This window comes from Gasterosteus aculeatus, chromosome 2, assembly GCF_964276395.1.
Source record: "Gasterosteus aculeatus chromosome 2, fGasAcu3.hap1.1, whole genome shotgun sequence".
NCBI classification, from domain to species: Eukaryota; Metazoa; Chordata; class Actinopteri; order Perciformes; family Gasterosteidae; genus Gasterosteus; species Gasterosteus aculeatus.
The window spans coordinates 23,431,268-23,452,975 of record NC_135689.1 but is presented as its reverse complement, the minus strand read 5'-3'; the positions used below and the strand labels follow the sequence as shown (position 1 = coordinate 23,452,975).

At 44.5% G+C, this 21,708-nt stretch overlaps 92 non-coding genes across 92 annotated transcripts; all 92 read right to left on the bottom strand.

The window, feature by feature from the left end:
• Positions 1 to 88: 88 nt before the first annotated feature.
• Positions 89 to 207, bottom strand: LOC144398196 (5S ribosomal RNA). The gene has a single exon (XR_013460343.1). It is a non-coding gene; the product is annotated as a 5S ribosomal RNA (ribosomal RNA).
• Positions 208 to 324: 117 nt separating this feature from the next.
• On the bottom strand, positions 325 to 443 carry LOC144397412 (5S ribosomal RNA). The gene has a single exon (XR_013459558.1). It is a non-coding gene; the product is annotated as a 5S ribosomal RNA (ribosomal RNA).
• A 116-nt stretch (positions 444 to 559) lies between these two features.
• On the bottom strand, positions 560 to 678 carry LOC144403703 (5S ribosomal RNA). The gene has a single exon (XR_013465641.1). It is a non-coding gene; the product is annotated as a 5S ribosomal RNA (ribosomal RNA).
• A 117-nt stretch (positions 679 to 795) lies between these two features.
• Positions 796 to 914, bottom strand: LOC144403702 (5S ribosomal RNA). The gene has a single exon (XR_013465640.1). It is a non-coding gene; the product is annotated as a 5S ribosomal RNA (ribosomal RNA).
• Positions 915 to 1,030: 116 nt separating this feature from the next.
• LOC144403701 (5S ribosomal RNA) lies at positions 1,031 to 1,149 on the bottom strand. The gene has a single exon (XR_013465639.1). It is a non-coding gene; the product is annotated as a 5S ribosomal RNA (ribosomal RNA).
• Positions 1,150 to 1,265: 116 nt separating this feature from the next.
• LOC144403699 (5S ribosomal RNA) lies at positions 1,266 to 1,384 on the bottom strand. The gene has a single exon (XR_013465637.1). It is a non-coding gene; the product is annotated as a 5S ribosomal RNA (ribosomal RNA).
• A 116-nt stretch (positions 1,385 to 1,500) lies between these two features.
• On the bottom strand, positions 1,501 to 1,619 carry LOC144403698 (5S ribosomal RNA). The gene has a single exon (XR_013465636.1). It is a non-coding gene; the product is annotated as a 5S ribosomal RNA (ribosomal RNA).
• Positions 1,620 to 1,736: 117 nt separating this feature from the next.
• On the bottom strand, positions 1,737 to 1,855 carry LOC144403697 (5S ribosomal RNA). The gene has a single exon (XR_013465635.1). It is a non-coding gene; the product is annotated as a 5S ribosomal RNA (ribosomal RNA).
• A 116-nt stretch (positions 1,856 to 1,971) lies between these two features.
• LOC144403696 (5S ribosomal RNA) lies at positions 1,972 to 2,090 on the bottom strand. The gene has a single exon (XR_013465634.1). It is a non-coding gene; the product is annotated as a 5S ribosomal RNA (ribosomal RNA).
• Positions 2,091 to 2,206: 116 nt separating this feature from the next.
• Positions 2,207 to 2,325, bottom strand: LOC144403695 (5S ribosomal RNA). The gene has a single exon (XR_013465633.1). It is a non-coding gene; the product is annotated as a 5S ribosomal RNA (ribosomal RNA).
• A 117-nt stretch (positions 2,326 to 2,442) lies between these two features.
• LOC144403693 (5S ribosomal RNA) lies at positions 2,443 to 2,561 on the bottom strand. The gene has a single exon (XR_013465631.1). It is a non-coding gene; the product is annotated as a 5S ribosomal RNA (ribosomal RNA).
• Positions 2,562 to 2,677: 116 nt separating this feature from the next.
• LOC144398517 (5S ribosomal RNA) lies at positions 2,678 to 2,796 on the bottom strand. Its single transcript, XR_013460664.1, has one exon. It is a non-coding gene; the product is annotated as a 5S ribosomal RNA (ribosomal RNA).
• A 116-nt stretch (positions 2,797 to 2,912) lies between these two features.
• LOC144403692 (5S ribosomal RNA) lies at positions 2,913 to 3,031 on the bottom strand. Its single transcript, XR_013465630.1, has one exon. It is a non-coding gene; the product is annotated as a 5S ribosomal RNA (ribosomal RNA).
• A 116-nt stretch (positions 3,032 to 3,147) lies between these two features.
• LOC144403691 (5S ribosomal RNA) lies at positions 3,148 to 3,266 on the bottom strand. The gene has a single exon (XR_013465629.1). It is a non-coding gene; the product is annotated as a 5S ribosomal RNA (ribosomal RNA).
• A 117-nt stretch (positions 3,267 to 3,383) lies between these two features.
• LOC144403690 (5S ribosomal RNA) lies at positions 3,384 to 3,502 on the bottom strand. Its single transcript, XR_013465628.1, has one exon. It is a non-coding gene; the product is annotated as a 5S ribosomal RNA (ribosomal RNA).
• A 117-nt stretch (positions 3,503 to 3,619) lies between these two features.
• Positions 3,620 to 3,738, bottom strand: LOC144397410 (5S ribosomal RNA). Its single transcript, XR_013459556.1, has one exon. It is a non-coding gene; the product is annotated as a 5S ribosomal RNA (ribosomal RNA).
• Positions 3,739 to 3,854: 116 nt separating this feature from the next.
• On the bottom strand, positions 3,855 to 3,973 carry LOC144403689 (5S ribosomal RNA). Its single transcript, XR_013465627.1, has one exon. It is a non-coding gene; the product is annotated as a 5S ribosomal RNA (ribosomal RNA).
• A 116-nt stretch (positions 3,974 to 4,089) lies between these two features.
• LOC144398869 (5S ribosomal RNA) lies at positions 4,090 to 4,208 on the bottom strand. The gene has a single exon (XR_013461016.1). It is a non-coding gene; the product is annotated as a 5S ribosomal RNA (ribosomal RNA).
• A 117-nt stretch (positions 4,209 to 4,325) lies between these two features.
• Positions 4,326 to 4,444, bottom strand: LOC144403687 (5S ribosomal RNA). Its single transcript, XR_013465625.1, has one exon. It is a non-coding gene; the product is annotated as a 5S ribosomal RNA (ribosomal RNA).
• Positions 4,445 to 4,561: 117 nt separating this feature from the next.
• On the bottom strand, positions 4,562 to 4,680 carry LOC144403686 (5S ribosomal RNA). The gene has a single exon (XR_013465624.1). It is a non-coding gene; the product is annotated as a 5S ribosomal RNA (ribosomal RNA).
• Positions 4,681 to 4,797: 117 nt separating this feature from the next.
• Positions 4,798 to 4,916, bottom strand: LOC144403685 (5S ribosomal RNA). The gene has a single exon (XR_013465623.1). It is a non-coding gene; the product is annotated as a 5S ribosomal RNA (ribosomal RNA).
• Positions 4,917 to 5,033: 117 nt separating this feature from the next.
• On the bottom strand, positions 5,034 to 5,152 carry LOC144403684 (5S ribosomal RNA). Its single transcript, XR_013465622.1, has one exon. It is a non-coding gene; the product is annotated as a 5S ribosomal RNA (ribosomal RNA).
• Positions 5,153 to 5,268: 116 nt separating this feature from the next.
• LOC144403683 (5S ribosomal RNA) lies at positions 5,269 to 5,387 on the bottom strand. Its single transcript, XR_013465621.1, has one exon. It is a non-coding gene; the product is annotated as a 5S ribosomal RNA (ribosomal RNA).
• Positions 5,388 to 5,504: 117 nt separating this feature from the next.
• LOC144403682 (5S ribosomal RNA) lies at positions 5,505 to 5,623 on the bottom strand. The gene has a single exon (XR_013465620.1). It is a non-coding gene; the product is annotated as a 5S ribosomal RNA (ribosomal RNA).
• Positions 5,624 to 5,740: 117 nt separating this feature from the next.
• Positions 5,741 to 5,859, bottom strand: LOC144397409 (5S ribosomal RNA). Its single transcript, XR_013459555.1, has one exon. It is a non-coding gene; the product is annotated as a 5S ribosomal RNA (ribosomal RNA).
• A 116-nt stretch (positions 5,860 to 5,975) lies between these two features.
• Positions 5,976 to 6,094, bottom strand: LOC144397090 (5S ribosomal RNA). Its single transcript, XR_013459235.1, has one exon. It is a non-coding gene; the product is annotated as a 5S ribosomal RNA (ribosomal RNA).
• Positions 6,095 to 6,210: 116 nt separating this feature from the next.
• Positions 6,211 to 6,329, bottom strand: LOC144399054 (5S ribosomal RNA). Its single transcript, XR_013461199.1, has one exon. It is a non-coding gene; the product is annotated as a 5S ribosomal RNA (ribosomal RNA).
• Positions 6,330 to 6,446: 117 nt separating this feature from the next.
• LOC144403681 (5S ribosomal RNA) lies at positions 6,447 to 6,565 on the bottom strand. Its single transcript, XR_013465619.1, has one exon. It is a non-coding gene; the product is annotated as a 5S ribosomal RNA (ribosomal RNA).
• A 117-nt stretch (positions 6,566 to 6,682) lies between these two features.
• LOC144397408 (5S ribosomal RNA) lies at positions 6,683 to 6,801 on the bottom strand. Its single transcript, XR_013459554.1, has one exon. It is a non-coding gene; the product is annotated as a 5S ribosomal RNA (ribosomal RNA).
• A 116-nt stretch (positions 6,802 to 6,917) lies between these two features.
• Positions 6,918 to 7,036, bottom strand: LOC144403680 (5S ribosomal RNA). The gene has a single exon (XR_013465618.1). It is a non-coding gene; the product is annotated as a 5S ribosomal RNA (ribosomal RNA).
• A 117-nt stretch (positions 7,037 to 7,153) lies between these two features.
• On the bottom strand, positions 7,154 to 7,272 carry LOC144403679 (5S ribosomal RNA). The gene has a single exon (XR_013465617.1). It is a non-coding gene; the product is annotated as a 5S ribosomal RNA (ribosomal RNA).
• A 116-nt stretch (positions 7,273 to 7,388) lies between these two features.
• On the bottom strand, positions 7,389 to 7,507 carry LOC144403678 (5S ribosomal RNA). The gene has a single exon (XR_013465616.1). It is a non-coding gene; the product is annotated as a 5S ribosomal RNA (ribosomal RNA).
• A 117-nt stretch (positions 7,508 to 7,624) lies between these two features.
• LOC144397407 (5S ribosomal RNA) lies at positions 7,625 to 7,743 on the bottom strand. Its single transcript, XR_013459553.1, has one exon. It is a non-coding gene; the product is annotated as a 5S ribosomal RNA (ribosomal RNA).
• A 116-nt stretch (positions 7,744 to 7,859) lies between these two features.
• On the bottom strand, positions 7,860 to 7,978 carry LOC144397088 (5S ribosomal RNA). Its single transcript, XR_013459233.1, has one exon. It is a non-coding gene; the product is annotated as a 5S ribosomal RNA (ribosomal RNA).
• A 116-nt stretch (positions 7,979 to 8,094) lies between these two features.
• Positions 8,095 to 8,213, bottom strand: LOC144399052 (5S ribosomal RNA). The gene has a single exon (XR_013461197.1). It is a non-coding gene; the product is annotated as a 5S ribosomal RNA (ribosomal RNA).
• A 117-nt stretch (positions 8,214 to 8,330) lies between these two features.
• Positions 8,331 to 8,449, bottom strand: LOC144403676 (5S ribosomal RNA). Its single transcript, XR_013465614.1, has one exon. It is a non-coding gene; the product is annotated as a 5S ribosomal RNA (ribosomal RNA).
• A 117-nt stretch (positions 8,450 to 8,566) lies between these two features.
• On the bottom strand, positions 8,567 to 8,685 carry LOC144397406 (5S ribosomal RNA). Its single transcript, XR_013459552.1, has one exon. It is a non-coding gene; the product is annotated as a 5S ribosomal RNA (ribosomal RNA).
• A 116-nt stretch (positions 8,686 to 8,801) lies between these two features.
• LOC144397108 (5S ribosomal RNA) lies at positions 8,802 to 8,920 on the bottom strand. Its single transcript, XR_013459253.1, has one exon. It is a non-coding gene; the product is annotated as a 5S ribosomal RNA (ribosomal RNA).
• A 117-nt stretch (positions 8,921 to 9,037) lies between these two features.
• LOC144403675 (5S ribosomal RNA) lies at positions 9,038 to 9,156 on the bottom strand. The gene has a single exon (XR_013465613.1). It is a non-coding gene; the product is annotated as a 5S ribosomal RNA (ribosomal RNA).
• A 117-nt stretch (positions 9,157 to 9,273) lies between these two features.
• On the bottom strand, positions 9,274 to 9,392 carry LOC144403674 (5S ribosomal RNA). The gene has a single exon (XR_013465612.1). It is a non-coding gene; the product is annotated as a 5S ribosomal RNA (ribosomal RNA).
• Positions 9,393 to 9,508: 116 nt separating this feature from the next.
• Positions 9,509 to 9,627, bottom strand: LOC144403673 (5S ribosomal RNA). The gene has a single exon (XR_013465611.1). It is a non-coding gene; the product is annotated as a 5S ribosomal RNA (ribosomal RNA).
• A 116-nt stretch (positions 9,628 to 9,743) lies between these two features.
• On the bottom strand, positions 9,744 to 9,862 carry LOC144403672 (5S ribosomal RNA). The gene has a single exon (XR_013465610.1). It is a non-coding gene; the product is annotated as a 5S ribosomal RNA (ribosomal RNA).
• A 117-nt stretch (positions 9,863 to 9,979) lies between these two features.
• Positions 9,980 to 10,098, bottom strand: LOC144403671 (5S ribosomal RNA). The gene has a single exon (XR_013465609.1). It is a non-coding gene; the product is annotated as a 5S ribosomal RNA (ribosomal RNA).
• Positions 10,099 to 10,214: 116 nt separating this feature from the next.
• On the bottom strand, positions 10,215 to 10,333 carry LOC144403670 (5S ribosomal RNA). Its single transcript, XR_013465608.1, has one exon. It is a non-coding gene; the product is annotated as a 5S ribosomal RNA (ribosomal RNA).
• A 116-nt stretch (positions 10,334 to 10,449) lies between these two features.
• On the bottom strand, positions 10,450 to 10,568 carry LOC144398868 (5S ribosomal RNA). Its single transcript, XR_013461015.1, has one exon. It is a non-coding gene; the product is annotated as a 5S ribosomal RNA (ribosomal RNA).
• A 117-nt stretch (positions 10,569 to 10,685) lies between these two features.
• LOC144403669 (5S ribosomal RNA) lies at positions 10,686 to 10,804 on the bottom strand. Its single transcript, XR_013465607.1, has one exon. It is a non-coding gene; the product is annotated as a 5S ribosomal RNA (ribosomal RNA).
• A 117-nt stretch (positions 10,805 to 10,921) lies between these two features.
• Positions 10,922 to 11,040, bottom strand: LOC144403668 (5S ribosomal RNA). The gene has a single exon (XR_013465606.1). It is a non-coding gene; the product is annotated as a 5S ribosomal RNA (ribosomal RNA).
• A 117-nt stretch (positions 11,041 to 11,157) lies between these two features.
• Positions 11,158 to 11,276, bottom strand: LOC144403667 (5S ribosomal RNA). Its single transcript, XR_013465605.1, has one exon. It is a non-coding gene; the product is annotated as a 5S ribosomal RNA (ribosomal RNA).
• Positions 11,277 to 11,393: 117 nt separating this feature from the next.
• On the bottom strand, positions 11,394 to 11,512 carry LOC144403665 (5S ribosomal RNA). Its single transcript, XR_013465603.1, has one exon. It is a non-coding gene; the product is annotated as a 5S ribosomal RNA (ribosomal RNA).
• Positions 11,513 to 11,629: 117 nt separating this feature from the next.
• Positions 11,630 to 11,748, bottom strand: LOC144403664 (5S ribosomal RNA). Its single transcript, XR_013465602.1, has one exon. It is a non-coding gene; the product is annotated as a 5S ribosomal RNA (ribosomal RNA).
• Positions 11,749 to 11,864: 116 nt separating this feature from the next.
• Positions 11,865 to 11,983, bottom strand: LOC144403663 (5S ribosomal RNA). The gene has a single exon (XR_013465601.1). It is a non-coding gene; the product is annotated as a 5S ribosomal RNA (ribosomal RNA).
• Positions 11,984 to 12,100: 117 nt separating this feature from the next.
• LOC144397405 (5S ribosomal RNA) lies at positions 12,101 to 12,219 on the bottom strand. Its single transcript, XR_013459551.1, has one exon. It is a non-coding gene; the product is annotated as a 5S ribosomal RNA (ribosomal RNA).
• Positions 12,220 to 12,335: 116 nt separating this feature from the next.
• On the bottom strand, positions 12,336 to 12,454 carry LOC144403662 (5S ribosomal RNA). Its single transcript, XR_013465600.1, has one exon. It is a non-coding gene; the product is annotated as a 5S ribosomal RNA (ribosomal RNA).
• A 117-nt stretch (positions 12,455 to 12,571) lies between these two features.
• LOC144403661 (5S ribosomal RNA) lies at positions 12,572 to 12,690 on the bottom strand. The gene has a single exon (XR_013465599.1). It is a non-coding gene; the product is annotated as a 5S ribosomal RNA (ribosomal RNA).
• A 117-nt stretch (positions 12,691 to 12,807) lies between these two features.
• Positions 12,808 to 12,926, bottom strand: LOC144397404 (5S ribosomal RNA). Its single transcript, XR_013459550.1, has one exon. It is a non-coding gene; the product is annotated as a 5S ribosomal RNA (ribosomal RNA).
• Positions 12,927 to 13,042: 116 nt separating this feature from the next.
• LOC144403660 (5S ribosomal RNA) lies at positions 13,043 to 13,161 on the bottom strand. The gene has a single exon (XR_013465598.1). It is a non-coding gene; the product is annotated as a 5S ribosomal RNA (ribosomal RNA).
• Positions 13,162 to 13,277: 116 nt separating this feature from the next.
• Positions 13,278 to 13,396, bottom strand: LOC144397506 (5S ribosomal RNA). Its single transcript, XR_013459652.1, has one exon. It is a non-coding gene; the product is annotated as a 5S ribosomal RNA (ribosomal RNA).
• Positions 13,397 to 13,513: 117 nt separating this feature from the next.
• On the bottom strand, positions 13,514 to 13,632 carry LOC144403659 (5S ribosomal RNA). Its single transcript, XR_013465597.1, has one exon. It is a non-coding gene; the product is annotated as a 5S ribosomal RNA (ribosomal RNA).
• A 116-nt stretch (positions 13,633 to 13,748) lies between these two features.
• LOC144403658 (5S ribosomal RNA) lies at positions 13,749 to 13,867 on the bottom strand. Its single transcript, XR_013465596.1, has one exon. It is a non-coding gene; the product is annotated as a 5S ribosomal RNA (ribosomal RNA).
• A 117-nt stretch (positions 13,868 to 13,984) lies between these two features.
• On the bottom strand, positions 13,985 to 14,103 carry LOC144403657 (5S ribosomal RNA). Its single transcript, XR_013465595.1, has one exon. It is a non-coding gene; the product is annotated as a 5S ribosomal RNA (ribosomal RNA).
• A 117-nt stretch (positions 14,104 to 14,220) lies between these two features.
• On the bottom strand, positions 14,221 to 14,339 carry LOC144403656 (5S ribosomal RNA). Its single transcript, XR_013465594.1, has one exon. It is a non-coding gene; the product is annotated as a 5S ribosomal RNA (ribosomal RNA).
• A 117-nt stretch (positions 14,340 to 14,456) lies between these two features.
• LOC144403654 (5S ribosomal RNA) lies at positions 14,457 to 14,575 on the bottom strand. The gene has a single exon (XR_013465592.1). It is a non-coding gene; the product is annotated as a 5S ribosomal RNA (ribosomal RNA).
• Positions 14,576 to 14,692: 117 nt separating this feature from the next.
• On the bottom strand, positions 14,693 to 14,811 carry LOC144403653 (5S ribosomal RNA). Its single transcript, XR_013465591.1, has one exon. It is a non-coding gene; the product is annotated as a 5S ribosomal RNA (ribosomal RNA).
• A 116-nt stretch (positions 14,812 to 14,927) lies between these two features.
• Positions 14,928 to 15,046, bottom strand: LOC144403652 (5S ribosomal RNA). The gene has a single exon (XR_013465590.1). It is a non-coding gene; the product is annotated as a 5S ribosomal RNA (ribosomal RNA).
• A 117-nt stretch (positions 15,047 to 15,163) lies between these two features.
• On the bottom strand, positions 15,164 to 15,282 carry LOC144397403 (5S ribosomal RNA). The gene has a single exon (XR_013459549.1). It is a non-coding gene; the product is annotated as a 5S ribosomal RNA (ribosomal RNA).
• Positions 15,283 to 15,398: 116 nt separating this feature from the next.
• Positions 15,399 to 15,517, bottom strand: LOC144403651 (5S ribosomal RNA). Its single transcript, XR_013465589.1, has one exon. It is a non-coding gene; the product is annotated as a 5S ribosomal RNA (ribosomal RNA).
• Positions 15,518 to 15,634: 117 nt separating this feature from the next.
• On the bottom strand, positions 15,635 to 15,753 carry LOC144403650 (5S ribosomal RNA). Its single transcript, XR_013465588.1, has one exon. It is a non-coding gene; the product is annotated as a 5S ribosomal RNA (ribosomal RNA).
• Positions 15,754 to 15,870: 117 nt separating this feature from the next.
• Positions 15,871 to 15,989, bottom strand: LOC144397402 (5S ribosomal RNA). The gene has a single exon (XR_013459548.1). It is a non-coding gene; the product is annotated as a 5S ribosomal RNA (ribosomal RNA).
• Positions 15,990 to 16,105: 116 nt separating this feature from the next.
• On the bottom strand, positions 16,106 to 16,224 carry LOC144403649 (5S ribosomal RNA). Its single transcript, XR_013465587.1, has one exon. It is a non-coding gene; the product is annotated as a 5S ribosomal RNA (ribosomal RNA).
• A 117-nt stretch (positions 16,225 to 16,341) lies between these two features.
• Positions 16,342 to 16,460, bottom strand: LOC144403648 (5S ribosomal RNA). The gene has a single exon (XR_013465586.1). It is a non-coding gene; the product is annotated as a 5S ribosomal RNA (ribosomal RNA).
• A 117-nt stretch (positions 16,461 to 16,577) lies between these two features.
• LOC144403647 (5S ribosomal RNA) lies at positions 16,578 to 16,696 on the bottom strand. The gene has a single exon (XR_013465585.1). It is a non-coding gene; the product is annotated as a 5S ribosomal RNA (ribosomal RNA).
• A 116-nt stretch (positions 16,697 to 16,812) lies between these two features.
• On the bottom strand, positions 16,813 to 16,931 carry LOC144403646 (5S ribosomal RNA). Its single transcript, XR_013465584.1, has one exon. It is a non-coding gene; the product is annotated as a 5S ribosomal RNA (ribosomal RNA).
• Positions 16,932 to 17,048: 117 nt separating this feature from the next.
• Positions 17,049 to 17,167, bottom strand: LOC144403645 (5S ribosomal RNA). The gene has a single exon (XR_013465583.1). It is a non-coding gene; the product is annotated as a 5S ribosomal RNA (ribosomal RNA).
• Positions 17,168 to 17,284: 117 nt separating this feature from the next.
• LOC144403643 (5S ribosomal RNA) lies at positions 17,285 to 17,403 on the bottom strand. Its single transcript, XR_013465581.1, has one exon. It is a non-coding gene; the product is annotated as a 5S ribosomal RNA (ribosomal RNA).
• Positions 17,404 to 17,520: 117 nt separating this feature from the next.
• On the bottom strand, positions 17,521 to 17,639 carry LOC144403642 (5S ribosomal RNA). The gene has a single exon (XR_013465580.1). It is a non-coding gene; the product is annotated as a 5S ribosomal RNA (ribosomal RNA).
• A 116-nt stretch (positions 17,640 to 17,755) lies between these two features.
• LOC144403641 (5S ribosomal RNA) lies at positions 17,756 to 17,874 on the bottom strand. The gene has a single exon (XR_013465579.1). It is a non-coding gene; the product is annotated as a 5S ribosomal RNA (ribosomal RNA).
• A 117-nt stretch (positions 17,875 to 17,991) lies between these two features.
• On the bottom strand, positions 17,992 to 18,110 carry LOC144397401 (5S ribosomal RNA). The gene has a single exon (XR_013459547.1). It is a non-coding gene; the product is annotated as a 5S ribosomal RNA (ribosomal RNA).
• Positions 18,111 to 18,226: 116 nt separating this feature from the next.
• On the bottom strand, positions 18,227 to 18,345 carry LOC144403640 (5S ribosomal RNA). Its single transcript, XR_013465578.1, has one exon. It is a non-coding gene; the product is annotated as a 5S ribosomal RNA (ribosomal RNA).
• A 117-nt stretch (positions 18,346 to 18,462) lies between these two features.
• LOC144403639 (5S ribosomal RNA) lies at positions 18,463 to 18,581 on the bottom strand. The gene has a single exon (XR_013465577.1). It is a non-coding gene; the product is annotated as a 5S ribosomal RNA (ribosomal RNA).
• A 117-nt stretch (positions 18,582 to 18,698) lies between these two features.
• On the bottom strand, positions 18,699 to 18,817 carry LOC144403638 (5S ribosomal RNA). Its single transcript, XR_013465576.1, has one exon. It is a non-coding gene; the product is annotated as a 5S ribosomal RNA (ribosomal RNA).
• Positions 18,818 to 18,933: 116 nt separating this feature from the next.
• Positions 18,934 to 19,052, bottom strand: LOC144403637 (5S ribosomal RNA). The gene has a single exon (XR_013465575.1). It is a non-coding gene; the product is annotated as a 5S ribosomal RNA (ribosomal RNA).
• A 117-nt stretch (positions 19,053 to 19,169) lies between these two features.
• LOC144403636 (5S ribosomal RNA) lies at positions 19,170 to 19,288 on the bottom strand. Its single transcript, XR_013465574.1, has one exon. It is a non-coding gene; the product is annotated as a 5S ribosomal RNA (ribosomal RNA).
• Positions 19,289 to 19,405: 117 nt separating this feature from the next.
• On the bottom strand, positions 19,406 to 19,524 carry LOC144398866 (5S ribosomal RNA). The gene has a single exon (XR_013461013.1). It is a non-coding gene; the product is annotated as a 5S ribosomal RNA (ribosomal RNA).
• A 117-nt stretch (positions 19,525 to 19,641) lies between these two features.
• Positions 19,642 to 19,760, bottom strand: LOC144403635 (5S ribosomal RNA). Its single transcript, XR_013465573.1, has one exon. It is a non-coding gene; the product is annotated as a 5S ribosomal RNA (ribosomal RNA).
• A 116-nt stretch (positions 19,761 to 19,876) lies between these two features.
• Positions 19,877 to 19,995, bottom strand: LOC144398865 (5S ribosomal RNA). Its single transcript, XR_013461012.1, has one exon. It is a non-coding gene; the product is annotated as a 5S ribosomal RNA (ribosomal RNA).
• Positions 19,996 to 20,111: 116 nt separating this feature from the next.
• LOC144398864 (5S ribosomal RNA) lies at positions 20,112 to 20,230 on the bottom strand. The gene has a single exon (XR_013461011.1). It is a non-coding gene; the product is annotated as a 5S ribosomal RNA (ribosomal RNA).
• A 117-nt stretch (positions 20,231 to 20,347) lies between these two features.
• On the bottom strand, positions 20,348 to 20,466 carry LOC144403634 (5S ribosomal RNA). Its single transcript, XR_013465572.1, has one exon. It is a non-coding gene; the product is annotated as a 5S ribosomal RNA (ribosomal RNA).
• Positions 20,467 to 20,583: 117 nt separating this feature from the next.
• On the bottom strand, positions 20,584 to 20,702 carry LOC144403632 (5S ribosomal RNA). The gene has a single exon (XR_013465570.1). It is a non-coding gene; the product is annotated as a 5S ribosomal RNA (ribosomal RNA).
• A 117-nt stretch (positions 20,703 to 20,819) lies between these two features.
• On the bottom strand, positions 20,820 to 20,938 carry LOC144403631 (5S ribosomal RNA). Its single transcript, XR_013465569.1, has one exon. It is a non-coding gene; the product is annotated as a 5S ribosomal RNA (ribosomal RNA).
• Positions 20,939 to 21,055: 117 nt separating this feature from the next.
• On the bottom strand, positions 21,056 to 21,174 carry LOC144403630 (5S ribosomal RNA). Its single transcript, XR_013465568.1, has one exon. It is a non-coding gene; the product is annotated as a 5S ribosomal RNA (ribosomal RNA).
• Positions 21,175 to 21,291: 117 nt separating this feature from the next.
• Positions 21,292 to 21,410, bottom strand: LOC144403629 (5S ribosomal RNA). Its single transcript, XR_013465567.1, has one exon. It is a non-coding gene; the product is annotated as a 5S ribosomal RNA (ribosomal RNA).
• Positions 21,411 to 21,526: 116 nt separating this feature from the next.
• Positions 21,527 to 21,645, bottom strand: LOC144403628 (5S ribosomal RNA). The gene has a single exon (XR_013465566.1). It is a non-coding gene; the product is annotated as a 5S ribosomal RNA (ribosomal RNA).
• Between the last annotated feature and the right edge of the window lie 63 nt (positions 21,646 to 21,708).

The following is a 21,708-nucleotide window of genomic DNA, read 5'->3' as shown; positions in this document are numbered from 1 at the left end:
AATGTGTCAAAGGTTTTGGAGTTTTGATCATGAAAAAGGATTCACTTTCTAATGCCTTCTCAATTTCTTCCAGAGAGAGAAATGAAAAAGCTTACGGCACCTGGGATTCCCAGGCGGTCTTCCATCCAAGTACTAACCAGGCCCTACTCTGATTAGCTTCTGAGATCAGACGAGATCAGGCGGAGCCAGAGAGGTATGGCCGTAAGCAACTGTATGTCCTCTTCCTAATCTTTTAAAATGTGTCAAAGGTTTTGGAGTTTTGATAATGAAAAAGGAGTCACTTTCTAATGCCTTCTCGATTTCTTCCAGAGAGAGAAATGAAAAAGCTTACGGCACCTGGGATTCCCAGGCGGTCTTCCATCCAAGTACTAACCAGGCCCTACTCTGCTTAGCTTCTGAGATCAGACGAGATCAGGCAGAGCCAGAGAGGTATGGCCGTAAGCAACTGTATGTCCTCTACCTAATCTTTTAAAATGTGTCAAAGGTTTTGTAGTTTTGACAATTAAATGGAGTCACTTTCTAAGGCCTTCTCTGTGTCTTTTACAGATAGAATTGAAAAAGCTTACGGCACCTGGGATTCCCAGGCGGTCTTCCATCCAAGTACTAACCAGGCCCTACTCTGCTTAGCTTCTGAGATCAGACGAGATCAGGCGGAGCCAGAGAGGTATGGCCGTAAGCAACTGTATGTCCTCTTCCTAATCTTTTAAAATGTGTCAAAGGTTTTGGAGTTTTGATAATGAAAAAGGAGTCACTTTCTAATGCCTTCTCGATTTCTTCCAGAGAGAGAAATGAAAAAGCTTACGGCACCTGGGATTCCCAGGCGGTCTTCCATCCAAGTACTAACCAGGCCCTACTCTGCTTAGCTTCTGAGATCAGACGAGATCAGGCGGAGCCAGAGAGGTATGGCCGTAAGCAACTGTATGTCCTCTACCTAATCTTTTAAAACTTGTCAAAGGTTTTGTAGTTTTGACAATTAAATGGAGTCACTTTCTAAGGCCTTCTCTGTGTCTTTTACAGATAGAATTGAAAAAGCTTACGGCACCTGGGATTCCCAGGCGGTCTTCCATCCAAGTACTAACCAGGCCCTACTCTGCTTAGCTTCTGAGATCAGACGAGATCAGGCGGAGCCAGAGAGGTATGGCCGTAAGCAACTGTATGTCCTCTTCCTAATCTTTTAAAACTTGTCAAAGGTTTTGTAGTTTTGACAATGAAATGGAGTCACTTTCTAAGGCCTTCTCTGTGTCTTTTACAGATAGAAATGAAAAAGCTTACGGCACCTGGGATTCCCAGGCGGTCTTCCATCCAAGTACTAACCAGGCCCTACTCTGCTTAGCTTCTGAGATCAGACGAGATCAGGCGGAGCCAGAGAGGTATGGCCGTAAGCAACTGTATGTCCTCTTCCTAATCTTTTAAAATGTGTCAAAGGTTTTGTAGTTTTGACAATTAAATGGAGTCACTTTCTAAGGCCTTCTCTGTGTCTTTTACAGATAGAATTGAAAAAGCTTACGGCACCTGGGATTCCCAGGCGGTCTTCCATCCAAGTACTAACCAGGCCCTACTCTGCTTAGCTTCTGAGATCAGACGAGATCAGGCGGAGCCAGAGAGGTATGGCCGTAAGCAACTGTATGTCCTCTTCCTAATCTTTTAAAATGTGTCAAAGGTTTTGGAGTTTTGATAATGAAAAAGGAGTCACTTTCTAATGCCTTCTCGATTTCTTCCAGAGAGAGAAATGAAAAAGCTTACGGCACCTGGGATTCCCAGGCGGTCTTCCATCCAAGTACTAACCAGGCCCTACTCTGCTTAGCTTCTGAGATCAGACGAGATCAGGCGGAGCCAGAGAGGTATGGCCGTAAGCAACTGTATGTCCTCTACCTAATCTTTTAAAATGTGTCAAAGGTTTTGTAGTTTTGACAATTAAATGGAGTCACTTTCTAAGGCCTTCTCTGTGTCTTTTACAGATAGAATTGAAAAAGCTTACGGCACCTGGGATTCCCAGGCGGTCTTCCATCCAAGTACTAACCAGGCCCTACTCTGCTTAGCTTCTGAGATCAGACGAGATCAGGCGGAGCCAGAGAGGTATGGCCGTAAGCAACTGTATGTCCTCTTCCTAATCTTTTAAAACTTGTCAAAGGTTTTGTAGTTTTGACAATGAAATGGAGTCACTTTCTAAGGCCTTCTCTGTGTCTTTTACAGATAGAAATGAAAAAGCTTACGGCACCTGGGATTCCCAGGCGGTCTTCCATCCAAGTACTAACCAGGCCCTACTCTGCTTAGCTTCTGAGATCAGACGAGATCAGGCGGAGCCAGAGAGGTATGGCCGTAAGCAACTGTATGTCCTCTTCCTAATCTTTTAAAATGTGTCAAAGGTTTTGGAGTTTTGATAATGAAAAAGGAGTCACTTTCTAATGCCTTCTCGATTTCTTCCAGAGAGAGAAATGAAAAAGCTTACGGCACCTGGGATTCCCAGGCGGTCTTCCATCCAAGTACTAACCAGGCCCTACTCTGCTTAGCTTCTGAGATCAGACGAGATCAGGCGGAGCCAGAGAGGTATGGCCGTAAGCAACTGTATGTCCTCTACCTAATCTTTTAAAATGTGTCAAAGGTTTTGTAGTTTTGACAATGAAATGGAGTCACTTTCTAAGGCCTTCTCAATTTCTTCCAGAGAGAGAAATGAAAAAGCTTACGGCACCTGGGATTCCCAGGCGGTCTTCCATCCAAGTACTAACCAGGCCCTACTCTGCTTAGCTTCTGAGATCAGACAAGATCAGGCGGAGCCAGAGAGGTATGGCCGTAAGCAACTGTATGTCCTCTACCTAATCTTTTAAAATGTGTCAAAGGTTTTGTAGTTTTGACAATTAAATGAAGTCACTTTCTAAGGCCTTCTCTGTGTCTTTTACAGATAGAATTGAAAAAGCTTACGGCACCTGGGATTCCCAGGCGGTCTTCCATCCAAGTACTAACCAGGCCCTACTCTGCTTAGCTTCTGAGATCAGACGAGATCAGGCGGAGCCAGAGAGGTATGGCCGTAAGCAACTGTATGTCCTCTTCCTAATCTTTTAAAACTTGTCAAAGGTTTTGTAGTTTTGACAATGAAATGGAGTCACTTTCTAAGGCCTTCTCTGTGTCTTTTACAGATAGAAATGAAAAAGCTTACGGCACCTGGGATTCCCAGGCGGTCTTCCATCCAAGTACTAACCAGGCCCTACTCTGCTTAGCTTCTGAGATCAGACGAGATCAGGCGGAGCCAGAGAGGTATGGCCGTAAGCAACTGTATGTCCTCTTCCTAATCTTTTAAAATGTGTCAAAGGTTTTGGAGTTTTGATAATGAAAAAGGAGTCACTTTCTAATGCCTTCTCGATTTCTTCCAGAGAGAGAAATGAAAAAGCTTACGGCACCTGGGATTCCCAGGCGGTCTTCCATCCAAGTACTAACCAGGCCCTACTCTGCTTAGCTTCTGAGATCAGACGAGATCAGGCGGAGCCAGAGAGGTATGGCCGTAAGCAACTGTATGTCCTCTTCCTAATATTTTAAAATGTGTCAAAGGTTTTGGAGTTTTGATAATGAAAAAGGATTCACTTTCTAATGCCTTCTCAATTTCTTCCAGAGAGAGAAATGAAAAAGCTTACGGCACCTGGGATTCCCAGGCGGTCTTCCATCCAAGTACTAACCAGGCCCTACTCTGCTTAGCTTCTGAGATCAGACGAGATCAGGCAGAGCCAGAGAGGTATGGCCGTAAGCAACTGTATGTCCTCTACCTAATCTTTTAAAATGTGTCAAAGGTTTTGTAGTTTTGACAATGAAATGGAGTCACTTTCTAAGGCCTTCTCTGTGTCTTTTACAGATAGAAATGAAAAAGCTTACGGCACCTGGGATTCCCAGGCGGTCTTCCATCCAAGTACTAACCAGGCCCTACTCTGCTTAGCTTCTGAGATCAGACGAGATCAGGCGGAGCCAGAGAGGTATGGCCGTAAGCAACTGTATGTCCTCTTCCTAATCTTTTAAAACTTGTCAAAGGTTTTGTAGTTTTGACAATGAAATGGAGTCACTTTCTAAGGCCTTCTCTGTGTCTTTTACAGATAGAAATGAAAAAGCTTACGGCACCTGGGATTCCCAGGCGGTCTTCCATCCAAGTACTAATCAGGCCCTACTCTGCTTAGCTTCTGAGATCAGACAAGATCAGGCGGAGCCAGAGAGGTATGGCCGTAAGCAACTGTATGTCCTCTTCCTAATCTTTTAAAATGTGTCAAAGGTTTTGGAGTTTTGATAATGAAAAAGGAGTCACTTTCTAATGCCTTCTCGATTTCTTCCAGAGAGAGAAATGAAAAAGCTTACGGCACCTGGGATTCCCAGGCGGTCTTCCATCCAAGTACTAACCAGGCCCTACTCTGCTTAGCTTCTGAGATCAGACGAGATCAGGCGGAGCCAGAGAGGTATGGCCGTAAGCAACTGTATGTCCTCTTCCTAATCTTTTAAAATGTGTCAAAGGTTTTGGAGTTTTGATAATGAAAAAGGAGTCACTTTCTAATGCCTTCTCGATTTCTTCCAGAGAGAGAAATGAAAAAGCTTACGGCACCTGGGATTCCCAGGCGGTCTTCCATCCAAGTACTAACCAGGCCCTACTCTGCTTAGCTTCTGAGATCAGACGAGATCAGGCGGAGCCAGAGAGGTATGGCCGTAAGCAACTGTATGTCCTCTTCCTAATCTTTTAAAATGTGTCAAAGGTTTTGGAGTTTTGATAATGAAAAAGGAGTCACTTTCTAATGCCTTCTCGATTTCTTCCAGAGAGAGAAATGAAAAAGCTTACGGCACCTGGGATTCCCAGGCGGTCTTCCATCCAAGTACTAACCAGGCCCTACTCTGCTTAGCTTCTGAGATCAGACGAGATCAGGCGGAGCCAGAGAGGTATGGCCGTAAGCAACTGTATGTCCTCTTCCTAATCTTTTAAAATGTGTCAAAGGTTTTGGAGTTTTGATAATGAAAAAGGAGTCACTTTCTAATGCCTTCTCGATTTCTTCCAGAGAGAGAAATGAAAAAGCTTACGGCACCTGGGATTCCCAGGCGGTCTTCCATCCAAGTACTAACCAGGCCCTACTCTGCTTAGCTTCTGAGATCAGACGAGATCAGGCGGAGCCAGAGAGGTATGGCCGTAAGCAACTGTATGTCCTCTTCCTAATCTTTTAAAACTTGTCAAAGGTTTTGTAGTTTTGACAATGAAATGGAGTCACTTTCTAAGGCCTTCTCTGTGTCTTTTACAGATAGAAATGAAAAAGCTTACGGCACCTGGGATTCCCAGGCGGTCTTCCATCCAAGTACTAACCAGGCCCTACTCTGCTTAGCTTCTGAGATCAGACGAGATCAGGCGGAGCCAGAGAGGTATGGCCGTAAGCAACTGTATGTCCTCTTCCTAATCTTTTAAAATGTGTCAAAGGTTTTGGAGTTTTGATAATGAAAAAGGAGTCACTTTCTAATGCCTTCTCGATTTCTTCCAGAGAGAGAAATGAAAAAGCTTACGGCACCTGGGATTCCCAGGCGGTCTTCCATCCAAGTACTAACCAGGCCCTACTCTGCTTAGCTTCTGAGATCAGACGAGATCAGGCGGAGCCAGAGAGGTATGGCCGTAAGCAACTGTATGTCCTCTTCCTAATATTTTAAAATGTGTCAAAGGTTTTGGAGTTTTGATAATGAAAAAGGATTCACTTTCTAATGCCTTCTCAATTTCTTCCAGAGAGAGAAATGAAAAAGCTTACGGCACCTGGGATTCCCAGGCGGTCTTCCATCCAAGTACTAACCAGGCCCTACTCTGCTTAGCTTCTGAGATCAGACGAGATCAGGCAGAGCCAGAGAGGTATGGCCGTAAGCAACTGTATGTCCTCTACCTAATCTTTTAAAATGTGTCAAAGGTTTTGTAGTTTTGACAATTAAATGGAGTCACTTTCTAAGGCCTTCTCTGTGTCTTTTACAGATAGAATTGAAAAAGCTTACGGCACCTGGGATTCCCAGGCGGTCTTCCATCCAAGTACTGACCAGGCCCTACTCTGCTTAGCTTCTGAGATCAGACGAGATCAGGCGGAGCCAGAGAGGTATGGCCGTAAGCAACTGTATGTCCTCTTCCTAATCTTTTAAAACTTGTCAAAGGTTTTGTAGTTTTGACAATGAAATGGAGTCACTTTCTAAGGCCTTCTCTGTGTCTTTTACAGATAGAAATGAAAAAGCTTACGGCACCTGGGATTCCCAGGCGGTCTTCCATCCAAGTACTAACCAGGCCCTACTCTGCTTAGCTTCTGAGATCAGACGAGATCAGGCGGAGCCAGAGAGAAATGGCCGTAAGCAACTGTATGTCCTCTTCCTAATCTTTTAAAATGTGTCAAAGGTTTTGGAGTTTTGATAATGAAAAAGGAGTCACTTTCTAATGCCTTCTCGATTTCTTCCAGAGAGAGAAATGAAAAAGCTTACGGCACCTGGGATTCCCAGGCGGTCTTCCATCCAAGTACTAACCAGGCCCTACTCTGCTTAGCTTCTGAGATCAGACGAGATCAGGCGGAGCCAGAGAGGTATGGCCGTAAGCAACTGTATGTCCTCTTCCTAATATTTTAAAATGTGTCAAAGGTTTTGGAGTTTTGATAATGAAAAAGGATTCACTTTCTAATGCCTTCTCAATTTCTTCCAGAGAGAGAAATGAAAAAGCTTACGGCACCTGGGATTCCCAGGCGGTCTTCCATCCAAGTACTAACCAGGCCCTACTCTGCTTAGCTTCTGAGATCAGACGAGATCAGGCAGAGCCAGAGAGGTATGGCCGTAAGCAACTGTATGTCCTCTACCTAATCTTTTAAAATGTGTCAAAGGTTTTGTAGTTTTGACAATGAAATGGAGTCACTTTCTAAGGCCTTCTCTGTGTCTTTTACAGATAGAAATGAAAAAGCTTACGGCACCTGGGATTCCCAGGCGGTCTTCCATCCAAGTACTAACCAGGCCCTACTCTGCTTAGCTTCTGAGATCAGACGAGATCAGGCGGAGCCAGAGAGGTATGGCCGTAAGCAACTGTATGTCCTCTTCCTAATCTTTTAAAATGTGTCAAAGGTTTTGGAGTTTTGATAATGAAAAAGGAGTCACTTTCTAATGCCTTCTCGATTTCTTCCAGAGAGAGAAATGAAAAAGCTTACGGCACCTGGGATTCCCAGGCGGTCTTCCATCCAAGTACTAACCAGGCCCTACTCTGCTTAGCTTCTGAGATCAGACGAGATCAGGCGGAGCCAGAGAGGTATGGCCGTAAGCAACTGTATGTCCTCTTCCTAATCTTTTAAAACTTGTCAAAGGTTTTGTAGTTTTGACAATGAAATGGAGTCACTTTCTAAGGCCTTCTCTGTGTCTTTTACAGATAGAAATGAAAAAGCTTACGGCACCTGGGATTCCCAGGCGGTCTTCCATCCAAGTACTAACCAGGCCCTACTCTGCTTAGCTTCTGAGATCAGACGAGATCAGGCGGAGCCAGAGAGGTATGGCCGTAAGCAACTGTATGTCCTCTTCCTAATATTTTAAAATGTGTCAAAGGTTTTGGAGTTTTGATAATGAAAAAGGATTCACTTTCTAATGCCTTCTCAATTTCTTCCAGAGAGAGAAATGAAAAAGCTTACGGCACCTGGGATTCCCAGGCGGTCTTCCATCCAAGTACTAACCAGGCCCTACTCTGCTTAGCTTCTGAGATCAGACGAGATCAGGCAGAGCCAGAGAGGTATGGCCGTAAGCAACTGTATGTCCTCTACCTAATCTTTTAAAATGTGTCAAAGGTTTTGTAGTTTTGACAATTAAATGGAGTCACTTTCTAAGGCCTTCTCTGTGTCTTTTACAGATAGAATTGAAAAAGCTTACGGCACCTGGGATTCCCAGGCGGTCTTCCATCCAAGTACTGACCAGGCCCTACTCTGCTTAGCTTCTGAGATCAGACGAGATCAGGCGGAGCCAGAGAGGTATGGCCGTAAGCAACTGTATGTCCTCTTCCTAATCTTTTAAAACTTGTCAAAGGTTTTGTAGTTTTGACAATGAAATGGAGTCACTTTCTAAGGCCTTCTCTGTGTCTTTTACAGATAGAAATGAAAAAGCTTACGGCACCTGGGATTCCCAGGCGGTCTTCCATCCAAGTACTAACCAGGCCCTACTCTGCTTAGCTTCTGAGATCAGACGAGATCAGGCGGAGCCAGAGAGAAATGGCCGTAAGCAACTGTATGTCCTCTTCCTAATCTTTTAAAATGTGTCAAAGGTTTTGGAGTTTTGATAATGAAAAAGGAGTCACTTTCTAATGCCTTCTCGATTTCTTCCAGAGAGAGAAATGAAAAAGCTTACGGCACCTGGGATTCCCAGGCGGTCTTCCATCCAAGTACTAACCAGGCCCTACTCTGCTTAGCTTCTGAGATCAGACGAGATCAGGCGGAGCCAGAGAGGTATGGCCGTAAGCAACTGTATGTCCTCTTCCTAATATTTTAAAATGTGTCAAAGGTTTTGGAGTTTTGATAATGAAAAAGGATTCACTTTCTAATGCCTTCTCAATTTCTTCCAGAGAGAGAAATGAAAAAGCTTACGGCACCTGGGATTCCCAGGCGGTCTTCCATCCAAGTACTAACCAGGCCCTACTCTGCTTAGCTTCTGAGATCAGACGAGATCAGGCAGAGCCAGAGAGGTATGGCCGTAAGCAACTGTATGTCCTCTACCTAATCTTTTAAAATGTGTCAAAGGTTTTGTAGTTTTGACAATGAAATGGAGTCACTTTCTAAGGCCTTCTCTGTGTCTTTTACAGATAGAAATGAAAAAGCTTACGGCACCTGGGATTCCCAGGCGGTCTTCCATCCAAGTACTAACCAGGCCCTACACTGCTTAGCTTCTGAGATCAGACGAGATCAGGCGGAGCCAGAGAGGTATGGCCGTAAGCAACTGTATGTCCTCTTCCTAATCTTTTAAAATGTGTCAAAGGTTTTGGAGTTTTGATAATGAAAAAGGAGTCACTTTCTAATGCCTTCTCGATTTCTTCCAGAGAGAGAAATGAAAAAGCTTACGGCACCTGGGATTCCCAGGCGGTCTTCCATCCAAGTACTAACCAGGCCCTACTCTGCTTAGCTTCTGAGATCAGACGAGATCAGGCGGAGCCAGAGAGGTATGGCCGTAAGCAACTGTATGTCCTCTTCCTAATCTTTTAAAATGTGTCAAAGGTTTTGGAGTTTTGATAATGAAAAAGGAGTCACTTTCTAATGCCTTCTCGATTTCTTCCAGAGAGAGAAATGAAAAAGCTTACGGCACCTGGGATTCCCAGGCGGTCTTCCATCCAAGTACTAACCAGGCCCTACTCTGCTTAGCTTCTGAGATCAGACGAGATCAGGCGGAGCCAGAGAGGTATGGCCGTAAGCAACTGTATGTCCTCTTCCTAATCTTTTAAAATGTGTCAAAGGTTTTGGAGTTTTGACAATTAAATGGAGTCACTTTCTAAGGCCTTCTCTGTGTCTTTTACAAATAGAATTGAAAAAGCTTACGGCACCTGGGATTCCCAGGCGGTCTTCCATCCAAGTACTAACCAGGCCCTACTCTGCTTAGCTTCTGAGATCAGACGAGATCAGGCGGAGCCAGAGAGGTATGGCCGTAAGCAACTGTATGTCCTCTACCTAATCTTTTAAAATGTGTCAAAGGTTTTGTAGTTTTGACAATTAAATGGAGTCACTTTCTAAGGCCTTCTCTGTGTCTTTTACAGATAGAATTGAAAAAGCTTACGGCACCTGGGATTCCCAGGCGGTCTTCCATCCAAGTACTAACCAGGCCCTACTCTGCTTAGCTTCTGAGATCAGACGAGATCAGGCGGAGCCAGAGAGGTATGGCCGTAAGCAACTGTATGTCCTCTACCTAATCTTTTAAAATGTGTCAAAGGTTTTGGAGTTTTGATAATGAAAAAGGAGTCACTTTCTAATGCCTTCTCGATTTCTTCCAGAGAGAGAAATGAAAAAGCTTACGGCACCTGGGATTCCCAGGCGGTCTTCCATCCAAGTACTAACCAGGCCCTACTCTGCTTAGCTTCTGAGATCAGACGAGATCAGGCGGAGCCAGAGAGGTATGGCCGTAAGCAACTGTATGTCCTCTACCTAATCTTTTAAAATGTGTCAAAGGTTTTGTAGTTTTGACAATGAAATGGAGTCACTTTCTAAGGCCTTCTCTGTGTCTTTTACAGATAGAAATGAAAAAGCTTACGGCACCTGGGATTCCCAGGCGGTCTTCCATCCAAGTACTAACCAGGCCCTACTCTGCTTAGCTTCTGAGATCAGACGAGATCAGGCGGAGCCAGAGAGGTATGGCCGTAAGCAACTGTATGTCCTCTTCCTAATCTTTTAAAACTTGTCAAAGGTTTTGTAGTTTTGACAATGAAATGGAGTCACTTTCTAAGGCCTTCTCTGTGTCTTTTACAGATAGAAATGAAAAAGCTTACGGCACCTGGGATTCCCAGGCGGTCTTCCATCCAAGTACTAATCAGGCCCTACTCTGCTTAGCTTCTGAGATCAGACAAGATCAGGCGGAGCCAGAGAGGTATGGCCGTAAGCAACTGTATGTCCTCTTCCTAATCTTTTAAAATGTGTCAAAGGTTTTGGAGTTTTGATAATGAAAAAGGAGTCACTTTCTAATGCCTTCTCGATTTCTTCCAGAGAGAGAAATGAAAAAGCTTACGGCACCTGGGATTCCCAGGCGGTCTTCCATCCAAGTACTAACCAGGCCCTACTCTGCTTAGCTTCTGAGATCAGACGAGATCAGGCGGAGCCAGAGAGGTATGGCCGTAAGCAACTGTATGTCCTCTTCCTAATCTTTTAAAATGTGTCAAAGGTTTTGGAGTTTTGATAATGAAAAAGGAGTCACTTTCTAATGCCTTCTCGATTTCTTCCAGAGAGAGAAATGAAAAAGCTTACGGCACCTGGGATTCCCAGGCGGTCTTCCATCCAAGTACTAACCAGGCCCTACTCTGCTTAGCTTCTGAGATCAGACGAGATCAGGCGGAGCCAGAGAGGTATGGCCGTAAGCAACTGTATGTCCTCTTCCTAATCTTTTAAAATGTGTCAAAGGTTTTGGAGTTTTGATAATGAAAAAGGAGTCACTTTCTAATGCCTTCTCGATTTCTTCCAGAGAGAGAAATGAAAAAGCTTACGGCACCTGGGATTCCCAGGCGGTCTTCCATCCAAGTACTAACCAGGCCCTACTCTGCTTAGCTTCTGAGATCAGACGAGATCAGGCGGAGCCAGAGAGGTATGGCCGTAAGCAACTGTATGTCCTCTTCCTAATCTTTTAAAATGTGTCAAAGGTTTTGGAGTTTTGATAATGAAAAAGGAGTCACTTTCTAATGCCTTCTCGATTTCTTCCAGAGAGAGAAATGAAAAAGCTTACGGCACCTGGGATTCCCAGGCGGTCTTCCATCCAAGTACTAACCAGGCCCTACTCTGCTTAGCTTCTGAGATCAGACGAGATCAGGCGGAGCCAGAGAGGTATGGCCGTAAGCAACTGTATGTCCTCTTCCTAATCTTTTAAAATGTGTCAAAGGTTTTGGAGTTTTGATAATGAAAAAGGAGTCACTTTCTAATGCCTTCTCGATTTCTTCCAGAGAGAGAAATGAAAAAGCTTACGGCACCTGGGATTCCCAGGCGGTCTTCCATCCAAGTACTAACCAGGCCCTACTCTGCTTAGCTTCTGAGATCAGACGAGATCAGGCGGAGCCAGAGAGGTATGGCCGTAAGCAACTGTATGTCCTCTTCCTAATCTTTTAAAACTTGTCAAAGGTTTTGTAGTTTTGACAATGAAATGGAGTCACTTTCTAAGGCCTTCTCTGTGTCTTTTACAGATAGAAATGAAAAAGCTTACGGCACCTGGGATTCCCAGGCGGTCTTCCATCCAAGTACTAACCAGGCCCTACTCTGCTTAGCTTCTGAGATCAGACGAGATCAGGCGGAGCCAGAGAGGTATGGCCGTAAGCAACTGTATGCCCTCTTCCTAATCTTTTAAAATGTGTCAAAGGTTTTGGAGTTTTGATAATGAAAAAGGAGTCACTTTCTAATGCCTTCTCGATTTCTTCCAGAGAGAGAAATGAAAAAGCTTACGGCACCTGGGATTCCCAGGCGGTCTTCCATCCAAGTACTAACCAGGCCCTACTCTGCTTAGCTTCTGAGATCAGACGAGATCAGGCAGAGCCAGAGAGGTATGGCCGTAAGCAACTGTATGTCCTCTACCTAATCTTTTAAAATGTGTCAAAGGTTTTGTAGTTTTGACAATTAAATGGAGTCACTTTCTAAGGCCTTCTCTGTGTCTTTTACAGATAGAATTGAAAAAGCTTACGGCACCTGGGATTCCCAGGCGGTCTTCCATCCAAGTACTAACCAGGCCCTACTCTGCTTAGCTTCTGAGATCAGACGAGATCAGGCGGAGCCAGAGAGGTATGGCCGTAAGCAACTGTATGTCCTCTTCCTAATCTTTTAAAATGTGTCAAAGGTTTTGGAGTTTTGATAATGAAAAAGGAGTCACTTTCTAATGCCTTCTCGATTTCTTCCAGAGAGAGAAATGAAAAAGCTTACGGCACCTGGGATTCCCAGGCGGTCTTCCATCCAAGTACTAACCAGGCCCTACTCTGCTTAGCTTCTGAGATCAGACGAGATCAGGCGGAGCCAGAGAGGTATGGCCGTAAGCAACTGTATGTCCTCTTCCTAATATTTTAAAATGTGTCAAAGGTTTTGGAGTTTTGATAATGAAAAAGGATTCACTTTCTAATGCCTTCTCAATTTCTTCCAGAGAGAGAAATGAAAAAGCTTACGGCACCTGGGATTCCCAGGCGGTCTTCCATCCAAGTACTAACCAGGCCCTACTCTGCTTAGCTTCTGAGATCAGACGAGATCAGGCAGAGCCAGAGAGGTATGGCCGTAAGCAACTGTATGTCCTCTACCTAATCTTTTAAAATGTGTCAAAGGTTTTGTAGTTTTGACAATTAAATGGAGTCACTTTCTAAGGCCTTCTCTGTGTCTTTTACAGATAGAATTGAAAAAGCTTACGGCACCTGGGATTCCCAGGCGGTCTTCCATCCAAGTACTAACCAGGCCCTACTCTGCTTAGCTTCTGAGATCAGACGAGATCAGGCGGAGCCAGAGAGGTATGGCCGTAAGCAACTGTATGTCCTCTACCTAATCTTTTAAAATGTGTCAAAGGTTTTGTAGTTTTGACAATTAAATGGAGTCACTTTCTAAGGCCTTCTCTGTGTCTTTTACAGATAGAATTGAAAAAGCTTACGGCACCTGGGATTCCCAGGCGGTCTTCCATCCAAGTACTAACCAGGCCCTACTCTGCTTAGCTTCTGAGATCAGACGAGATCAGGCTTAGCCAGAGAGGTATGGCCGTAAGCAACTGTATGTCCTCTACCTAATCTTTTAAAATGTGTCAAAGGTTTTGGAGTTTTGATAATGAAAAAGGAGTCACTTTCTAATGCCTTCTCGATTTCTTCCAGAGAGAGAAATGAAAAAGCTTACGGCACCTGGGATTCCCAGGCGGTCTTCCATCCAAGTACTAACCAGGCCCTACTCTGCTTAGCTTCTGAGATCAGACGAGATCAGGCGGAGCCAGAGAGGTATGGCCGTAAGCAACTGTATGTCCTCTACCTAATCTTTTAAAATGTGTCAAAGGTTTTGTAGTTTTGACAATGAAATGGAGTCACTTTCTAAGGCCTTCTCTGTGTCTTTTACAGATAGAAATGAAAAAGCTTACGGCACCTGGGATTCCCAGGCGGTCTTCCATCCAAGTACTAACCAGGCCCTACTCTGCTTAGCTTCTGAGATCAGACGAGATCAGGCGGAGCCAGAGAGGTATGGCCGTAAGCAACTGTATGTCCTCTTCCTAATCTTTTAAAATGTGTCAAAGGTTTTGGAGTTTTGATAATGAAAAAGGAGTCACTTTCTAATGCCTTCTCGATTTCTTCCAGAGAGAGAAATGAAAAAGCTTACGGCACCTGGGATTCCCAGGCGGTCTTCCATCCAAGTACTAACCAGGCCCTACTCTGCTTAGCTTCTGAGATCAGACGAGATCAGGCGGAGCCAGAGAGGTATGGCCGTAAGCAACTGTATGTCCTCTTCCTAATCTTTTAAAATGTGTCAAAGGTTTTGGAGTTTTGATAATGAAAAAGGAGTCACTTTCTAATGCCTTCTCGATTTCTTCCAGAGAGAGAAATGAAAAAGCTTACGGCACCTGGGATTCCCAGGCGGTCTTCCATCCAAGTACTAACCAGGCCCTACTCTGCTTAGCTTCTGAGATCAGACGAGATCAGGCGGAGCCAGAGAGGTATGGCCGTAAGCAACTGTATGTCCTCTTCCTAATCTTTTAAAATGTGTCAAAGGTTTTGGAGTTTTGATAATGAAAAAGGAGTCACTTTCTAATGCCTTCTCGATTTCTTCCAGAGAGAGAAATGAAAAAGCTTACGGCACCTGGGATTCCCAGGCGGTCTTCCATCCAAGTACTAACCAGGCCCTACTCTGCTTAGCTTCTGAGATCAGACGAGATCAGGCGGAGCCAGAGAGGTATGGCCGTAAGCAACTGTATGTCCTCTTCCTAATCTTTTAAAATGTGTCAAAGGTTTTGGAGTTTTGATAATGAAAAAGGAGTCACTTTCTAATGCCTTCTCGATTTCTTCCAGAGAGAGAAATGAAAAAGCTTACGGCACCTGGGATTCCCAGGCGGTCTTCCATCCAAGTACTAACCAGGCCCTACTCTGCTTAGCTTCTGAGATCAGACGAGATCAGGCGGAGCCAGAGAGGTATGGCCGTAAGCAACTGTATGTCCTCTTCCTAATCTTTTAAAACTTGTCAAAGGTTTTGTAGTTTTGACAATGAAATGGAGTCACTTTCTAAGGCCTTCTCTGTGTCTTTTACAGATAGAAATGAAAAAGCTTACGGCACCTGGGATTCCCAGGCGGTCTTCCATCCAAGTACTAACCAGGCCCTACTCTGCTTAGCTTCTGAGATCAGACGAGATCAGGCGGAGCCAGAGAGGTATGGCCGTAAGCAACTGTATGCCCTCTTCCTAATCTTTTAAAATGTGTCAAAGGTTTTGGAGTTTTGATAATGAAAAAGGAGTCACTTTCTAATGCCTTCTCGATTTCTTCCAGAGAGAGAAATGAAAAAGCTTACGGCACCTGGGATTCCCAGGCGGTCTTCCATCCAAGTACTAACCAGGCCCTACTCTGCTTAGCTTCTGAGATCAGACGAGATCAGGCAGAGCCAGAGAGGTATGGCCGTAAGCAACTGTATGTCCTCTACCTAATCTTTTAAAATGTGTCAAAGGTTTTGTAGTTTTGACAATTAAATGGAGTCACTTTCTAAGGCCTTCTCTGTGTCTTTTACAGATAGAATTGAAAAAGCTTACGGCACCTGGGATTCCCAGGCGGTCTTCCATCCAAGTACTAACCAGGCCCTACTCTGCTTAGCTTCTGAGATCAGACGAGATCAGGCGGAGCCAGAGAGGTATGGCCGTAAGCAACTGTATGTCCTCTTCCTAATCTTTTAAAATGTGTCAAAGGTTTTGGAGTTTTGATAATGAAAAAGGAGTCACTTTCTAATGCCTTCTCGATTTCTTCCAGAGAGAGAAATGAAAAAGCTTACGGCACCTGGGATTCCCAGGCGGTCTTCCATCCAAGTACTAACCAGGCCCTACTCTGCTTAGCTTCTGAGATCAGACGAGATCAGGCGGAGCCAGAGAGGTATGGCCGTAAGCAACTGTATGTCCTCTTCCTAATATTTTAAAATGTGTCAAAGGTTTTGGAGTTTTGATAATGAAAAAGGATTCACTTTCTAATGCCTTCTCAATTTCTTCCAGAGAGAGAAATGAAAAAGCTTACGGCACCTGGGATTCCCAGGCGGTCTTCCATCCAAGTACTAACCAGGCCCTACTCTGCTTAGCTTCTGAGATCAGACGAGATCAGGCAGAGCCAGAGAGGTATGGCCGTAAGCAACTGTATGTCCTCTACCTAATCTTTTAAAATGTGTCAAAGGTTTTGTAGTTTTGACAATTAAATGGAGTCACTTTCTAAGGCCTTCTCTGTGTCTTTTACAGATAGAATTGAAAAAGCTTACGGCACCTGGGATTCCCAGGCGGTCTTCCATCCAAGTACTAACCAGGCCCTACTCTGCTTAGCTTCTGAGATCAGACGAGATCAGGCGGAGCCAGAGAGGTATGGCCGTAAGCAACTGTATGTCCTCTTCCTAATCTTTTAAAATGTGTCAAATGTTTTGGAGTTTTGATAATGAAAAAGGAGTCACTTTCTAATGCCTTCTCGATTTCTTCCAGAGAGAGAAATGAAAAAGCTTACGGCACCTGGGATTCCCAGGCGGTCTTCCATCCAAGTACTAACCAGGCCCTACTCTGCTTAGCTTCTGAGATCAGACGAGATCAGGCGGAGCCAGAGAGGTATGGCCGTAAGCAACTGTATGTCCTCTTCCTAATCTTTTAAAATGTGTCAAAGGTTTTGGAGTTTTGATAATGAAAAAGGATTCACTTTCTAATGCCTTCTCAATTTCTTCCAGAGAGAGAAATGAAAAAGCTTACGGCACCTGGGATTCCCAGGCGGTCTTCCATCCAAGTACTAACCAGGCCCTACTCTGCTTAGCTTCTGAGATCAGACGAGATCAGGCGGAGCCAGAGAGGTATGGCCGTAAGCAACTGTATGTCCTCTACCTAATCTTTTAAAATGTGTCAAAGGTTTTGTAGTTTTGACAATTAAATGGAGTCACTTTCTAAGGCCTTCTCTGTGTCTTTTACAGATAGAATTGAAAAAGCTTACGGCACCTGGGATTCCCAGGCGGTCTTCCATCCAAGTACTAACCAGGCCCTACTCTGCTTAGCTTCTGAGATCAGACGAGATCAGGCGGAGCCAGAGAGGTATGGCCGTAAGCAACTGTATGTCCTCTACCTAATCTTTTAAAATGTGTCAAAGGTTTTGGAGTTTTGATAATGAAAAAGGAGTCACTTTCTAATGCCTTCTCGATTTCTTCCAGAGAGAGAAATGAAAAAGCTTACGGCACCTGGGATTCCCAGGCGGTCTTCCATCCAAGTACTAACCAGGCCCTACTCTGCTTAGCTTCTGAGATCAGACGAGATCAGGCGGAGCCAGAGAGGTATGGCCGTAAGCAACTGTATGTCCTCTTCCTAATATTTTAAAATGTGTCAAAGGTTTTGGAGTTTTGATCATGAAAAAGGATTCACTTTCTAATGCCTTCTCAATTTCTTCCAGAGAGAGAAATGAAAAAGCTTACGGCACCTGGGATTCCCAGGCGGTCTTCCATCCAAGTACTAACCAGGCCCTACTCTGCTTAGCTTCTGAGATCAGACGAGATCAGGCGGAGCCAGAGAGGTATGGCCGTAAGCAACTGTATGTCCTCTTCCTAATCTTTTAAAATGTGTCAAAGGTTTTGGAGTTTTGATAATGAAAAAGGAGTCACTTTCTAATGCCTTCTCGATTTCTTCCAGAGAGAGAAATGAAAAAGCTTACGGCACCTGGGATTCCCAGGCGGTCTTCCATCCAAGTACTAACCAGGCCCTACTCTGCTTAGCTTCTGAGATCAGACGAGATCAGGCGGAGCCAGAGAGGTATGGCCGTAAGCAACTGTATGTCCTCTTCCTAATCTTTTAAAACTTGTCAAAGGTTTTGTAGTTTTGACAATGAAATGGAGTCACTTTCTAAGGCCTTCTCTGTGTCTTTTACAGATAGAAATGAAAAAGCTTACGGCACCTGGGATTCCCAGGCGGTCTTCCATCCAAGTACTAACCAGGCCCTACTCTGCTTAGCTTCTGAGATCAGACGAGATCAGGCGGAGCCAGAGAGGTATGGCCGTAAGCAACTGTATGTCCTCTTCCTAATCTTTTAAAATGTGTCAAAGGTTTTGGAGTTTTGATAATGAAAAAGGAGTCACTTTCTAATGCCTTCTCGATTTCTTCCAGAGAGAGAAATGAAAAAGCTTACGGCACCTGGGATTCCCAGGCGGTCTTCCATCCAAGTACTAACCAGGCCCTACTCTGCTTAGCTTCTGAGATCAGACGAGATCAGGCAGAGCCAGAGAGGTATGGCCGTAAGCAACTGTATGTCCTCTACCTAATCTTTTAAAATGTGTCAAAGGTTTTGTAGTTTTGACAATTAAATGGAGTCACTTTCTAAGGCCTTCTCTGTGTCTTTTACAGATAGAATTGAAAAAGCTTACGGCACCTGGGATTCCCAGGCGGTCTTCCATCCAAGTACTAACCAGGCCCTACTCTGCTTAGCTTCTGAGATCAGACGAGATCAGGCGGAGCCAGAGAGGTATGGCCGTAAGCAACTGTATGTCCTCTTCCTAATCTTTTAAAATGTGTCAAAGGTTTTGGAGTTTTGATAATGAAAAAGGAGTCACTTTCTAATGCCTTCTCGATTTCTTCCAGAGAGAGAAATGAAAAAGCTTACGGCACCTGGGATTCCCAGGCGGTCTTCCATCCAAGTACTAACCAGGCCCTACTCTGCTTAGCTTCTGAGATCAGACGAGATCAGGCGGAGCCAGAGAGGTATGGCCGTAAGCAACTGTATGTCCTCTTCCTAATCTTTTAAAATGTGTCAAAGGTTTTGGAGTTTTGATAATGAAAAAGGATTCACTTTCTAATGCCTTCTCAATTTCTTCCAGAGAGAGAAATGAAAAAGCTTACGGCACCTGGGATTCCCAGGCGGTCTTCCATCCAAGTACTAACCAGGCCCTACTCTGCTTAGCTTCTGAGATCAGACGAGATCAGGCGGAGCCAGAGAGGTATGGCCGTAAGCAACTGTATGTCCTCTACCTAATCTTTTAAAATGTGTCAAAGGTTTTGTAGTTTTGACAATTAAATGGAGTCACTTTCTAAGGCCTTCTCTGTGTCTTTTACAGATAGAATTGAAAAAGCTTACGGCACCTGGGATTCCCAGGCGGTCTTCCATCCAAGTACTAACCAGGCCCTACTCTGCTTAGCTTCTGAGATCAGACGAGATCAGGCGGAGCCAGAGAGGTATGGCCGTAAGCAACTGTATGTCCTCTACCTAATCTTTTAAAATGTGTCAAAGGTTTTGGAGTTTTGATAATGAAAAAGGAGTCACTTTCTAATGCCTTCTCGATTTCTTCCAGAGAGAGAAATGAAAAAGCTTACGGCACCTGGGATTCCCAGGCGGTCTTCCATCCAAGTACTAACCAGGCCCTACTCTGCTTAGCTTCTGAGATCAGACGAGATCAGGCGGAGCCAGAGAGGTATGGCCGTAAGCAACTGTATGTCCTCTTCCTAATATTTTAAAATGTGTCAAAGGTTTTGGAGTTTCGATCATGAAAAAGGATTCACTTTCTAATGCCTTCTCAATTTCTTCCAGAGAGAGAAATGAAAAAGCTTACGGCACCTGGGATTCCCAGGCGGTCTTCCATCCAAGTACTAATCAGGCCCTACTCTGCTTAGCTTCTGAGATCAGACAAGATCAGGCGGAGCCAGAGAGGTATGGCCGTAAGCAACTGTATGTCCTCTTCCTAATCTTTTAAAATGTGTCAAAGGTTTTGGAGTTTTGATAATGAAAAAGGAGTCACTTTCTAATGCCTTCTCGATTTCTTCCAGAGAGAGAAATGAAAAAGCTTACGGCACCTGGGATTCCCAGGCGGTCTTCCATCCAAGTACTAACCAGGCCCTACTCTGCTTAGCTTCTGAGATCAGACGAGATCAGGCGGAGCCAGAGAGGTATGGCCGTAAGCAACTGTATGTCCTCTTCCTAATCTTTTAAAACTTGTCAAAGGTTTTGTAGTTTTGACAATGAAATGGAGTCACTTTCTAAGGCCTTCTCTGTGTCTTTTACAGATAGAAATGAAAAAGCTTACGGCACCTGGGATTCCCAGGCGGTCTTCCATCCAAGTACTAATCAGGCCCTACTCTGCTTAGCTTCTGAGATCAGACAAGATCAGGCGGAGCCAGAGAGGTATGGCCGTAAGCAACTGTATGTCCTCTTCCTAATCTTTTAAAATGTGTCAAAGGTTTTGTAGTTTTGACAATGAAATGGAGTCACTTTCTAAGGCCTTCTCTGTGTCTTTTACAGATAGAAATGAAAAAGCTTACGGCACCTGGGATTCCCAGGCGGTCTTCCATCCAAGTACTAATCAGGCCCTACTCTGCTTAGCTTCTGAGATCAGACAAGATCAGGCGGAGCCAGAGAGGTATGGCCGTAAGCAACTGTATGTCCTCTTCCTAATCTTTTAAAATGTGTCAAAGGTTTTGGAGTTTTGATAATGAAAAAGGAGTCACTTTCTAATGCCTTCTCGATTTCTTCCAGAGAGAGAAATGAAAAAGCTTACGGCACCTGGGATTCCCAGGCGGTCTTCCATCCAAGTACTAACCAGGCCCTACTCTGCTTAGCTTCTGAGATCAGACGAGATCAGGCGGAGCCAGAGAGGTATGGCCGTAAGCAACTGTATGTCCTCTTCCTAATCTTTTAAAATGTGTCAAAGGTTTTGGAGTTTTGATAATGAAAAAGGAGTCACTTTCTAATGCCTTCTCGATTTCTTCCAGAGAGAGAAATGAAAAAGCTTACGGCACCTGGGATTCCCAGGCGGTCTTCCATCCAAGTACTAACCAGGCCCTACTCTGCTTAGCTTCTGAGATCAGACGAGATCAGGCGGAGCCAGAGAGGTATGGCCGTAAGCAACTGTATGTCCTCTTCCTAATCTTTTAAAATGTGTCAAAGGTTTTGGAGTTTTGATAATGAAAAAGGAGTCACTTTCTAATGCCTTCTCGATTTCTTCCAGAGAGAGAAATGAAAAAGCTTACGGCACCTGGGATTCCCAGGCGGTCTTCCATCCAAGTACTAACCAGGCCCTACTCTGCTTAGCTTCTGAGATCAGACGAGATCAGGCGGAGCCAGAGAGGTATGGCCGTAAGCAACTGTATGTCCTCTTCCTAATCTTTTAAAATGTGTCAAAGGTTTTGGAGTTTTGATAATGAAAAAGGAGTCACTTTCTAATGCCTTCTCGATTTCTTCCAGAGAGAGAAATGAAAAAGCTTACGGCACCTGGGATTCCCAGGCGGTCTTCCATCCAAGTACTAACCAGGCCCTACTCTGCTTAGCTTCTGAGATCAGACGAGATCAGGCGGAGCCAGAGAGGTATGGCCGTAAGCAACTGTATGTCCTCTTCCTAATCTTTTAAAATGTGTCAAAGGTTTTGGAGTTTTGATAATGAAAAAGGAGTCACTTTCTAATGCCTTCTCGATTTCTTCCAGAGAGAGAAATGAAAAAGCTTACGGCACCTGGGATTCCCAGGCGGTCTTCCATCCAAGTACTAACCAGGCCCTACTCTGCTTAGCTTCTGAGATCAGACGAGATCAGGCGGAGCCAGAGAGGTATGGCCGTAAGCAACTGTATGTCCTCTTCCTAATCTTTTAAAACTTGTCAAAGGTTTTGTAGTTTTGACAATGAAATGGAGTCACTTTCTAAGGCCTTCTCTGTGTCTTTTACAGATAGAAATGAAAAAGCTTACGGCACCTGGGATTCCCAGGCGGTCTTCCATCCAAGTACTAACCAGGCCCTACTCTGCTTAGCTTCTGAGATCAGACGAGATCAGGCGGAGCCAGAGAGGTATGGCCGTAAGCAACTGTATGTCCTCTTCCTAATCTTTTAAAATGTGTCAAAGGTTTTGGAGTTTTGATAATGAA